Raw genomic sequence first — 13,882 nt, forward strand, 5'->3', positions numbered from 1 at the left:
GTATGAATAAATACGAGAGAACTCATGGCAACGATTTTACTTTACTCAAATCCATACTCAAATTTTGACATACTGTTCCAGCTTATGAATTTGAGTAATCGCAACTCGATTCAAAGAGCATGTACAGACAAATCTGCAGACCTGGCATCTCTGATTGCCATGTTGCCAGATTTGTATGGCAAATCCCAAATATTTCTGGCAAATCACGTATTTTTCTAGCTTCGTCAGGGCATATTCGGTAGTGGTCTAGTTCTAGATACACAATTTATGTCAGTTACAATATTTAAATCTGGATTTTATAACAAGAAAACTGGCAGTCCCAACAGATTTTTTAATAATAATAATAATAATAATAATAATAATAATAATAATTAAGTCTCCGATGCTGAGATGCCAGGTAAAAATTTCAAATATCTGCAGACAGGGTCTGTAAATCTGAAAAAAAAATCTGCAGTCAGCAAGTATGTCTTGCTGGCAGCAATTTCTCTATAAAGTATGGTTCGCGGAAATTTCAAAAGTCTATAAATATAGAGGAAAGTCTGCGAGAATTTCAAAAGTCTGTAAAAGTCTGCGAGAATTTCAAAAGTCTGCACAACGGAAAATGTCTGCAGCACTATACCCCAAATCTGCAGATTTACAGACAAATCTGCAGACCTGGCATCTCTGCTCCGATGCCAATATTTACGACAGGACCACGCAGCGTTGCCAGCAGAGATGCCAAGTAAAAAATACAAATATCTTCAGACAGGGTTGCAAAAGTCTGTATCAGTGCTGTCAACTGTTTTTTTTTCCAAAATGTGTGTTTGGCAAAATAATCCAGCTGTACAATATATTTCTCGAAAAATCCAAACATCGATTTAGTGCGAAAACTGAATTTGCGACTAAAAAAAAGGGTCGGGGACCTGGCTGATTTACCCCTATGGAATCCAACACAAAAACTGAAAATCGGTATTTACCTGTATGAAAATTGAAATATCGGCATTTTGAGAGCATATCTTCCTGTATCGAGTCCAAAAATCGGTATAAATACCGAGAAATCGATAAAGTTGGCAGCGCTGGTCTGTATGTTCGAAAGAATATCTGCAGTTAGCAAGTATGTCTCTATTTATATAAAGTATATAAAGTATGATACGCTAAACTGACTTGCCGAGTAATAAAATAGTCGCGGCGATTTCGACTTGAGTTACCAGCTATCTACTCATTTTTGCGTTAAGGGACGATATTATCAAAACTGGAGTGATTTACTCAAAATAAGAAAAAATTATTTTGTTCAAAATTTGAGTAAGTTCAAGTCAAAATTTGAGTTTCTTGCTCTCAAAATGAAGAAATTTTGCTTCGTTAAATTTCATATACAAAGTTATTCTTTCTTTTGAATGCGCAAAATAGTGATCAAAACCATTTCCTTTTGAACGATTTGGAGTCAAAATTGAATTATTTTGATATTTTTATGTTGCGCTTTTCACTAAGCGCAATTAAAACCACAAAACATCTACGATTGACGTTGATTCATGTTTTAAAAACACGATCTAGAAACGGCAATGGAAAACAATGTATTTTTGCATTATTTATTTTGATAAGAATATACCGAGAATGAAAACGCATGGATGGCTCTTTCACACGATCCATTGTCCTGTAAATGTTTCAAACGAGATCTTCAGGACCCATACATGGAATTTGAGTCAATGTATCTGTCCCCATATAACTCTTATCAAATCTATTTTAATGAAAACGAGAAAATTTCCTTAGCAAAATTTTTTTTATGTAAATCCTTACTGGATGGCTCTTTCACACGATCCATTGTCCTGTAAATGTTTCAAACGTAATCTTCAGGACCCATACATGGAATTTGAGTCATTGTATCTGCCCCCATATAACTCTTATCAAATGAATTTTAATGACAACGAGAAAATTTCCTTGGCAAAATTTTTTTTATGTAAATCCTTACTGGATGGCTCTTTCACACTATCCATTGCCCTGAAAATGTTTCAAACGTGATTTTCAGGACCCATACATGGAATTTGAGTCATTGTATCTGCCCCCATATATCTCTTATCAAATAAATTTTAATGACAACGAGAAAATTTCCATGGCGAATTTTTTTTCATGTAAATCCTTACTGGATGGCTCTTTCACATGATCCATTGTCCTGTAAATATTTCAAACGTGATCTTCAGGACCCATACATGGAATTTGAGTCATTGTATCTGCCCCCATATAACTCTTATCAAATGAATTTTAATGACAACGAGAAAATTTCCTTGGCAAAATTTTTTCTATGTAAATCCTTACTGGATGGCTCTTTCACACGATCCATTGTCCTGTAAATGTTTCAAACGTGATCTTCAGGACCCATACATAGAATTTGAGTCATTGTATCTGCCCCCGTATATCTCTTATCAAATGAATTCTAATGGCAACGAGAAAATTTCCATGGCGATTTTTTTTTTCATGTAAATCCTTACTGGATGGCTCTTTCACACGATCCATTGTCCTGTAAATGTTCCAAACAAGACCTTCAGGACCCATACATGGAATTTGAGTGATTGTATCTGCCCCCATATAACTCTTATCAAATGAATTTTAATGACAACGAGAAAATTTCCTTGGCAATTTTTTTTATGTAAATCCTTACTGGATGGCTCTTTCACATGATCCATTGTCCTGTAAATATTTCAAACGTGATCTTCAGGACCCATACATGGAATTTGAGTCATTGTATCTGCCCCCATATAACTCTTATCAAATGAATTTTAATGACAACGAGAAAATTTCCTTGGCAAAATTTTTTCTATGTAAATCCTTACTGGATGGCTCTTTCACACGATCCATTGTCCTGTAAATGTTTCAAACGTGATCTTCAGGACCCATACATGGAATTTGAGTCATTGTATCGGGGCTACCACGTTTGGCATAAAGTCGTTTGGCATAATACCGTTTGGCATAACGCCATTTGGCATAATGGTTATTTGGCATAATGGTTATTTGGCATAATGGTCATTTGGCATAATGGTCATTTGGCATAACAGTCATTTGGCATAACAGATGAACATGCTGCTTAATAGAAATTGTTCTAATTTAGTGCAATTTTGAAAAGTCTAATGCGGCTACGCCGCATCGTTTTTAATGACCTGGTGTCCGACCTCGCTGCCGCTCGTTCGGACTTGACTGAGGGATAGCTCCTAGCTTTGGGTAATCCGGGCAAACGCCCGCAACTAGACAGAGGTGATTTCTGCGGGGGCGCTGCCCCCCCGCAGTGGCCGGCGCTTCCGACGGCGGGTCGTCGGCGCACTCGCGGCCTTCGGCCGTCTCGACCTGAATCATCTATGACGAACAGAATATTGTGCTGGCACTAAGTGAGTTGCTTATATAAAAAGGTTTCACATATTTCGTTGGAGTTTCCCTTGCACAACATCAATCGATCGAAACACATACGACAATTTTCATTAGATTAAAATATTGCAAATCCCATTATTATTATGCCAAATGGCATTATGCCAAATGACCATTATGCCAAAAGACCATTATGCCAAATAACTGTTATGCCAAATAACCATTATGCCAAACAGCGTCATGCCAAACGGTATTATGCCAAATGACCTTATGCCAAACGGGCCGCCCCCATTGTATCTGCCCCCGTATATCTCTTATCAAATGAATTTTAATGACAACGAGAAAATTTCCTTGGCCAAATTTTTTTTCATGTAAATCCTTACGGGATGGCTCTTTCACACTATCCATTGTCCTGAAAATATTTCAAACGTGATCTTCAGGACCCATACATGGAATTTGAGTCAATGTATCTGCCCCCATATAACTCTTATCAAATGAATTTTAATGACAACGAGAATATCTCCTTGGCAATTTTTTTTTATGTAAATATTCACTGGATGGCTCTTTCACACTATCCATTGTCCTGAAAATATTTCAAACGTGATCTTCAGGACCCATACATGGAATTTGAGTCAATGTATCTGCCCCCATATATCTCTTATCAAATGAATTTTAATGACAACGAGAAAATTTCCATGGCGAAATTTTATTCATGTAAATCCTTACTGGATGACTCTTTCACACGATCCATTGTCCTGTAAATGTTTCAAACGAGATCTTCAGGACCCATACCTGGAATATGAGTCATTGTATCTGCCCCCATATATTTCTTATCAAATGAATTTTAATGACAACGAGAAAATTTCCATGGCGAATTATTTTTTCATGTAAATCCTTACTGGATGGCTCTTTCACACGATCCATTGTCCTGTAAATATTTCAAACGTGATCTTCAGGACCCATACATGGAATTTGAGTCAATGTATCTGCCTCCAGATAACTCTTATCAAATAAATTTTAATGACAACATGAAAATTTCCTTGGCGAAATTTTTTTCATGTAAATCCTTACTGGATGACTCTTTCACACGATCCATTGTCCTGTAAATATTTCAAACGTGATCTTCAGGACCCATACATGGAATTTGAGTCAATGTATCTGCCTCCATATAACTCTTATCAAATAAATTTTAATGAAAACCTGAAAATTTCCTTGGCGAAATTTTTTTCATGTAAATCCTTACTGGATGACTCTTTCACACGATCCATTGTCCTGTAAATGTTTCAAACGTGATCTTCAGGACCCATACATGGAATTTGAGTCAATGTATCTGCCTCCATATAACTCTTATCAAACAAATTTTAATGACAACATGAAAATTTCCTTGGCGAAATTTTTTTCATGTAAATCCTTACTGGATGACTCTTTCGCACGATCCATTGTCCTGTAAATGTTTCAAACGTGATCTTCAGGACCCATACATGGAATTTGAGTCATTGTATCTGCCCCCATATAACTCTTATCAAATGAATTTTAATGACAACGAGAATATCTCCTTGGCAAATTTTTTTTATGTAAATCCTTACTGGATGGCTCTTTCACACGATCCATTGTCCTGTAAATGTTTCAAACGTGATCTTCAGGACCCATACATGGAATTTGAGTCAATGGATCTGCCTCCATATAACTCTTATCAAATGCATTTTAATGACAACATGAAAATTTCCTTGGCGAAAATTTTTTCATGTAAATCCTTACTGGATGACTCTTTCAAACGATCCATTGTCCTGTAAATGTTTCAAACGTGATCTTCAGGACCCATACATGGAATTTGAGTCAATGTATCTGCCTCCATATAACTCTTATCAAATGAATTTTAATGACAACGAGAAAATTTCCTTGGCGAAATTTTTTCATGTAAATCCTTACTGGATGACTCCTTCACACGATCCATTGTCCTGTAAATGTTTCAAACGTGATCTTCAGGACCCATACATGGAATTTGAGTCATTGTATCTGCCCCCATATAACTCTTATCAAATGAATTTTAATGACAACGAGAAAATTTCCTTGGCAAAATTTTTTCTATGTAAATCCTTACTGGATGGCTCTTTCACACGATCCATTGTCCTGTAAATGCTTCAAACGTGATCTTCAGGACCCATACATGGAATTTGAGTCATTGTATCTGCCCCCGTATATCTCTTATCAAATGAATTTTAATGACAACGAGAAAATTTCCATGGCGAATTTTTTTTTCATGTAAATCCTTACTGGATGGCTCTTTCACACGATCCATTGTCCTGTAAATGTTCCAAACAAGATCTTCAGGACCCATACATGGAATTTGAGTGATTGTATCTGCCCCCATATAACTCTTATCAAATGAATTTTAATGACAACGAGAAAATTTCCTTGGCAATTTTTTTTATGTAAATCCTTACTGGATGGCTCTTTCACACGATCCATTGTCCTGTAAATGTTTCAAACGTGATCTTCAGGACCCATACATGGAATTTGAGTCATTGTATCTGGCCCCGTATATCTCTTATCAAATGAATTTTAATGACAACGAGAAAATTTCCTTGGCCAAATTTTTTTTCATGTAAATCCTTACTGGATGGCTCTTTCACACTATCCATTGTCCTGAAAATATTTCAAACGTGATCTTCAGGACCCATACATGGAATTTGAGTCAATGTATCTGCCCCCATATAACTCTTATCAAATGAATTTTAATGACAACGAGAATATCTCCTTGGCAAATTTTTTTTATGTAAATCCTCACTGGATGGCTCTTTCACACGATCCATTGTCCTGTAAATGTTTCAAACGTGATTTTCAGGACCCATACATGGAATTTGAGTTATTGTATCTGTTGCAATATATGCACACCCCTCGGATACTCATACACTAGATATAAAGAGTTTAGTTTTGGAGTGTGTAAAGATACGCTGCAGTGCGCAGATCGGAATGTGAATAAAGATTTATTTGAACTGAATAAAGATATATACTTATATATATGAAATAAAACATGGTGTCAGAAGTGTTCGTGGATACTTGAAACCTTTTCCGGCGTCATTTGTTCATATCGCGGAATTCAAAGACGTAACATAATAAAGACACAGTGAAATAGCGACGGTGTGCCGCCATTTTGAGAATCGTTAAAGTGAAAAAATCCTCATAAATATGGATCCGCAACAATTCAACTTGTTCATGGAGCATCAGACTAAAATGATGCAACAATTGCTACAAGGAGTGAGCAAGGTAACGAGGGAATCCGTGGCAAATATACCAGTTCATATGCCACCACCTGTTCCTCTGCCACCCGTTCCGTTACCTTCCCCGTTAGTGCTTGACGGTGACATGGAAGAAAATTTTGATTTCTTTGAAAAGAGCTGGAAAGACTACACTAAAGCTATGAAAATGGATCAGTGGCCAGAAACTGACAATACACAAAAGGTTAGTTTTCTGCTTTCGGTGATCGGAGAACCAGCACGAAAAAAATTTTATAACTTCGAACTGACAAATGATGAACGACTAACGGCAGAAGCTGCATTGAAAGCAATAAGAGAAAAAGTTGTCCCGAAGCGAAACGTAATAATTGATCGGATGGAATTTTTTACGTCCTCCCAATCATCTCGAGAGTCGGTTGACGATTACACAACTCGCCTCAAAACGTTGGCTAAGATAGCGAAACTTGGTGCTTTGAAAGACGAACTTATTACTTACAAACTCGTTACGGCTAACAAGTGGCCTCATATGCGATCCAAACTGCTGGGTATAACGGATATTTCATTGGCAAAAGCTGTAGACATGTGCCGAGCAGAAGAAATTACAGCCAAACATCAGGATCTTGCGATACCAGCACCTGAGTCAGAAGTCAACAAAGTTACTAAATCCAAATTTCATCCAAGGTTGAATAAACCACGTTGCAAATTCTGTGGTGATTGCCATGATTTTGTAAAAGGTACCTGCCCGGCATTTGGAAAGCGATGCTACCGATGCAAAGGAAAAAACCACTTTGAGAAAGTCTGCAAGATGCCTGATAAAAAAATGAGCTCTAGACGAATCAAAGAGATCAAAGATGAAACCAGCGAATCTACTCTTTCGTCTCACAACGAGGCGTCATCAGAAGAAAGTGATACCGAGTATGAGATTGGTAAGATCTTCGACAACTCCCACAATAACGGAAGTGTGTTAGCCGAGTTGGATTTAAATTTCGACAATCAATGGAAAACTGTAATCTGTGAACTCGACACAGGGGCAAACACGAGCTTGATTGGTTATACATGTTTACTCAAGTGGACGAAAGGTCAACCAATCATTATGCCATCTAAATTCAAACTTCAAAGTTTCGGAGGAAATCCCATCGAGGTTCTAGGACAAGTGAAGGTTCCATGTCGAAGCAAAGGTACAAAGTATCTACTTGTGCTGCAGGTAGTGAAAGGAGACCACCGTCCCCTGTTATCAGCAAAGGCATCACGAGTACTAGGATTCGTAAAATTTTGTAATACGGTTTCGTTTGGAAATGTAAATAATACAACAGAGTCGGAATCGTTAATCAAAATATATAGAATCAAAGCTGAGAGAATAATTCATAGTCACAAAAACCTATTCCATGGATATGGCAAATTAGAAGGGGAAGTTTCCTTGGAAGTTGATAATTCAATATGTCCATGTATACAAACACCCCGACGTGTACCAATTGCTTTGCGCAATAAGTTAAAAAAGGAGCTCGAAGTACTTGAAAAAGAAAATATTATTACAAAAGTAACAACACACACGGATTGGGTCAGCAACCTAGTGATCGTGCAACGCGGGGATCACGTTAGTAAGAAAATCAGGATTTGTTTAGATCCCGTACCGCTCAATAAAGCCTTAAAAAGGCCTAATCTTCAATTCGCTACCATAGATGAAATTCTACCAGAACTAGGTAAGGCCAAAATTTTTTCTACAGTAGATACTAAAAAGGGATTTTGGCATGTCGTGCTGGACGAACCAAGCAGCAAATTAACTACTTTCTGGACCCCCTTTGGAAGATATCGATGGACTAGATTACCATTCGGCATCTCATCTGCCCCCGAAATATTTCAAATGAAGTTACAGGAAGTGATTCAAGGCCTGGCTGGGGTGGAATGCCTGGCGGATGATCTTCTGATCTATGGCGTAGGAGATTCTTTGGAAGAAGCTTTGATTAGACATAATGAATGTCTTGAAAACCTTTTACACCGCTTGGAACAGCATAATGTCAAATTAAACCGCGAAAAGTTGAAACTGTGCCAATCCACTATCAAGTTTTACGGACATAAGCTGACGGACAAAGGACTTCAACCGGATGAGGAAAAAATTTTGACAATTCGTAATTATCCAGCTCCCACAAACAAGAAGGAAGTTCATCGTTTTATTGGAATGGTGAATTACCTTAGCAGATTTATTCCTAATTTAAGCGCGAACTTAACAAACTTGAGGAAGCTCATCAGTGAATCGGCGTCATGGAAGTGGACAACGGTTGAAGCTGAAGAATTTAGCCATGTGAAAGCTCTCGTCTCGGATACTGCTACTCTTCGTTATTACAACGTAAATCTACCAATTAGTATCGAATGTGACGCAAGTTGTTTCGGCTTAGGAGTGGTAGTGTACCAAGCAAACGGAGTAGTTGGATATGCATCTCGCACCTTAACTGCTACGGAAAGAAACTATGCCCAAATTGAAAAAGAGCTACTGGCAATATTGTTTGCTTGTGTGCGTTTCGATCAATTGATTGTGGGTAACCCGAAAGTGACTATAAAAACCGATCATAAGCCACTCATAAACATTTTCAATAAACCATTACTATCCGCACCCAGAAGGCTTCAGCACATGCTGCTGAATCTTCAACGATATGCCTTATCAATTGAATTCGTTACCGGAAAAGATAACGTTGTTGCTGATGCATTGTCTCGGGCACCGCTAGCTTCAGATCCAGAAAAGCAAGGCTATACAAAGTTCAATATCTATAAGGTTTTCGATGATATTGAGAATATTGAAATGAGTCATTTCTTGAACATTTCAGACAGTAGGCTGAGCGAAGTAATTCAGGAAACGGACAAAGATCAATCGATGCAGCTCGTCATTGACTATGTGAAGCATGGCTGGCCTTTAACAGCAGATCGTGTTCCTGATAGTGTCAGTATTTATTACAACTACCGCCATGAGTTGTCCACACAAAACGGACTCATTTTCCGAGGTGACCGTATAGTAGTTCCACATTCTCTTCGTCGCAAGTTGATCGACAGCTGTCATCTCAGCCATAATGGGATTGAAGCAACGTTGAAACTGGCTCGAGCAAACCTGTTCTGGCCTGGTATGTCCTCCCAGATAAAGGATATAGTGAAAAATTGCCAGGTCTGTGCCAAGTATGCTGCTTCTCAAGCAAATCCACCGATGATGAGCCACAAAATTCCCGTGCATCCGTTCCAGATGATTTCTATGGACGTATTCTTCTCAGAATATTGCGGGTCTAAAAGAAACTTTTTGGTGACAGTTGACCACTACTCTGACTTTTTCGAAGTTAACATTTTGAAAGATCTTACTCCACAGTCGGTAGTATCAGCTTGCAAAGAAAATTTCGCACGGCATGGAAAGCCACAATTAGTATTGACGGATAATGCGACGAACTTCAAAAACAAGGAAATGATCAACTTCGCCCGAAATTGGGACTTCGAACATGTATCTTCCGCACCACACCACCAACAAGCAAATGGTAAATCTGAAGCAGCAGTAAAAATAGCTAAGCGTCTGTTAACTAAAGCTAAAGAAACAGGAACAGACTTCTGGTACGCGTTGTTGCATTGGCGAAATATTCCAAATAAAATTGGCTCAAGTCCAGCATCTCGCTTGTTCTCGCGTTCTACGCGATGCAGCATTCCAAGTTCTGCAGAAAAATTTATTCCAAGGATCATCGAAGGTGTTCCTGAAGCAATCGAAAAAAATCGTAGAAAGTTCAAATGTAGCTATGATAAGAAAACAAAAAACCTACCAGATCTTCAGACAGGTTCACCAGTATATGTGCAGCTGACTCCAGAAACATCAAAAGTATGGACTCAAGGAAGGATTTCCGATCGGCTTAATGAACGTTCATACCTGGTAGATGTAAATGGTAAAGAATATCGTCGGAGCCTGGTTCACTTAAAGCCACGTAAAGAACAAACCACGCAATCAGTTTTTCGTAGATCAACAGTTCCTGACAAGTTACCAGAATCTTCAGAGGACAGTTATCCGTTTGTGACGACTCCGGCTCCGATTCCAACAGCTAATGAATGTCAAGGCACGCAGAGTGAAAAAAAAGATTCGTTGCCTGCTACGATAGTTACAACACCCACAGTTGCTGCTCCGACTGCCCGACCAAAAAGGGAAACTCGAATCCCGAATAAACTGAAAGATTTTGTTTTAGATTTTTGATTTCTTTTCAAAGTGAGGAGGATGTTGCAATATATGCACACCCCTCGGATACTCATACACTAGATATAAAGAGTTTAGTTTTGGAGTGTGTAAAGATACGCTGCAGTGCGCAGATCGGAATGTGAATAAAGATTTATTTGAACTGAATAAAGATATATACTTATATATATGAAATAAAACAGTATCTGCCCCCGTATATCTCTTATCAAATGAATTTTAATGACAACGAGAAAATTTCCTTGGCCAAATTTTTTTTCATGTAAATCCTTACTGGATGGCTCTTTCACACTATCCATTGTCCTGAAAATATTTCAAACGTGATCTTCAGGACCCATACATGGAATTTGAGTCAATGTATCTGCCCCCATATAACTCTTATCAAATGAATTTTAATGACAACGAGAATATCTCCTTGGCAAATTTTTTTTATGTAAATCCTCACTGGATGGCTCTTTCACACGATCCATTGTCCTGTAAATGTTTCAAACGTGATATTCAGGACCCATACATGGAATTTGAGTCATTGCATCTGCCCCCATATAACTCTTATCAAATGAATTTTAATGACAACGAGAAAATTTCCATGGCGAATTTTTATTCATGTAAATCCTTACTGGATGACTCTTTCACACGATCCATTGTCCTGTAAATGTTTCAAACGAGATCTTCAGGACCCATACCTGGAATTTGAGTCATTTTATCTGCCCCCATATATTTCTTATCAAATGAATTTTAATGACAACGAGAAAATTTCCATGGCGAATTATTTTTTCATGTAAATCCTTACTGGATGGCTCTTTCACATGATCCATTGTCCTGTAAATGTTTCAAACGTGATCTTCAGGACCCATACATGGAATTTGAGTCAATGTATCTGCCTCTATATAACTCTTATCAAATAAATTTTAATGACAACATGAAAATTTCCTTGGCGAAATTTTTTTCATGTAAATCCTTACTGGATGACTCTTTCAAACGATCCATTGTCCTGTAAATGTTTCAAACGTGATCTTCAGGACCCATACATGGAATTTGAGTCAATGTATCTGCCTCCATATAACTCTTATCAAATGAATTTTAATGACAACGAGAAAATTTCCTTGGCGAAATTTTTTTCATGTAAATCCTTACTGGATGACACCTTCACACGATCCATTGTCCTGTAAATGTTTCAAACGTGATCTTCAGGACCCATACATGGAATTTGAGTCATTGTATCTGCCCCCATATAACTCTTATCAAATGAATTTTAATGACAACGAGAAAATTTCCTTGGCAAAATTTTTTCTATGTAAATCCTTACTGGATGGCTCTTTCACACGATCCATTGTCCTGTAAATGTATCAAACGTGATCTTCAGGACCCATACATGGAATTTGGGTCATTGTATCTGCCCCCATATATCTCTTATCAAATGAATTTTAATGACAACGAGAAAATTTCCATGGCGAATTTTTTTTTCATGTAAATCCTTACTGAATGGCTCTTTCACACGATCCATTGTCCTGTAAATGTTCCAAACAAGATCTTCAGGACCCATACATGGAATTTGAGTCATTGTATCTGCCCCCATATAACTCTTATCAAATGAATTTTAATGACAACGAGAAAATTTCCTTGGCAAATTTTTTTTATGTAAATCCTTACTGGATGGCTCTTTCACACGATCCATTGTCCTGTAAATGGTTTAAACGTGATCTTCAGGACCCATACATGAAATTTGAGTCAATGTATCTGCCCCCATATAACTCTTATCGAATCTATTTTAATGTCACCGAGAAAATTTCCTTGGAAAAATTTATATTATGTTAATCCTTACTGGATGGCTCTTTCACACGATCCATTGTCCTGTAAATGCTCCAAACGTGATCTTCAGGACCCATACATGGAATTTGAGTCAATGTATCTGCCCCATATAACTCTTATCAAATGCATTTTAATGACAACGAGAAAATTTCAATGGCGAATTTTTTTTCATGTAAATCCTTACTGGATGGCTCTTTCACACGATCCATTGTCCTGTAAATGTTTCAAACGTGATCTTCAGGACCCATACATGGAATTTGAGTCATTGTATCCGCCCACATATATCTCTTATCAACTGAATTTTAATGACAACGAGAAAATTTCCTTGGCCAAATTTTTTTTCATGTAAATCCTTACTGGATGGCTCTTTCACACGATCCATTGTCCTGAAAATATTTCAAACGTGATCTGCAGGACCCATACATGGAATTTGAGTCAATGTATCTGCCCCCATATAACTCTTATCAAATGAATTTTAATGACAACGAGAATATCTCCTTGGCAATTTTTTTTATGTAAATCCTCACTGGATGGCTCTTTCACACGATCCATTGTCCTGTAAATGTTTCAAACGTGATCTTCAGGACCCATGCATGGAATTTGAGTCATTGTATCCACCCACATATATCTCTTTTCAAATGAATTTTAATGACAACGAGAAAATTTCCTTGGCCAAATTTTTTTTCATGTATATCCTTACTGGATGGCTCTTTCACACTATCCATTGTCCTGAAAATATTTCAAACGTGATCTGCAGGACCCATACATGGAATTTGAGTCAATGTATCTGCCCCCGTATATCTCTTATCAAATGAATTTTAATGACAACGAGAAAATTTCCATGGCGAATTTTTTTTGTCATGTAAATCCTTACTGGATGGCTCTTTCACATGATCCATTGTCCTGTAAATGTTTCAAACGTGATCTTCAGGACCCATACATGGAATTTGAGTCAATGTATCTGCCTCCATATAACTCTTATCAAATGAATTTTAATGACAACGAGAAAATTTCCTTGGCAAATTTTTTTTCATGTAAATCCTTACTGGATGGCTCTTTCACACGATCCATTGTCCTGTAAATGTTTCAAACGTAATCTTCAGGACCCATACATGGAATTTGAGTCAATGTATCTGCCCCCATATAACTCTTATCAAATGAATTTTAATGACAACGAGAAAATTTCCTTGGCAAAATTTTTTTTATGTAATTCCTTACTGGATGACTCTTTCACACGATCCATTGTCCTGTAAATGTTTCAAACGTAATCTTCAGGACCCATACATGGAATTTGAGTCATTGT

The 13,882-nt window shown here is 37.5% G+C and overlaps 1 protein-coding gene across 3 annotated transcripts in view; it reads left to right on the forward strand.

The window, feature by feature from the left end:
- The first annotated feature begins 862 nt into the window (after nucleotides 1-862).
- The window catches only part of LOC131440661 (coiled-coil domain-containing protein 186), a 483,734-nt gene continuing 470,714 nt past the window's right edge, over nucleotides 863-13,882 (forward strand). The window contains exon 1 of one of the 3 annotated variants that reach the window (XM_058612138.1): nucleotides 863-948. The gene's annotated coding sequence lies outside the window, so the exon portion shown is untranslated. The remainder of the gene's footprint in view (nucleotides 949-13,882) is intronic. The other 2 variants (XM_058612135.1, XM_058612136.1) reach the window with 2 other exon arrangements.

This window comes from Malaya genurostris, chromosome 1, assembly GCF_030247185.1.
Source record: "Malaya genurostris strain Urasoe2022 chromosome 1, Malgen_1.1, whole genome shotgun sequence".
In the NCBI taxonomy this organism is placed as follows: Eukaryota; Metazoa; Arthropoda; class Insecta; order Diptera; family Culicidae; genus Malaya; species Malaya genurostris.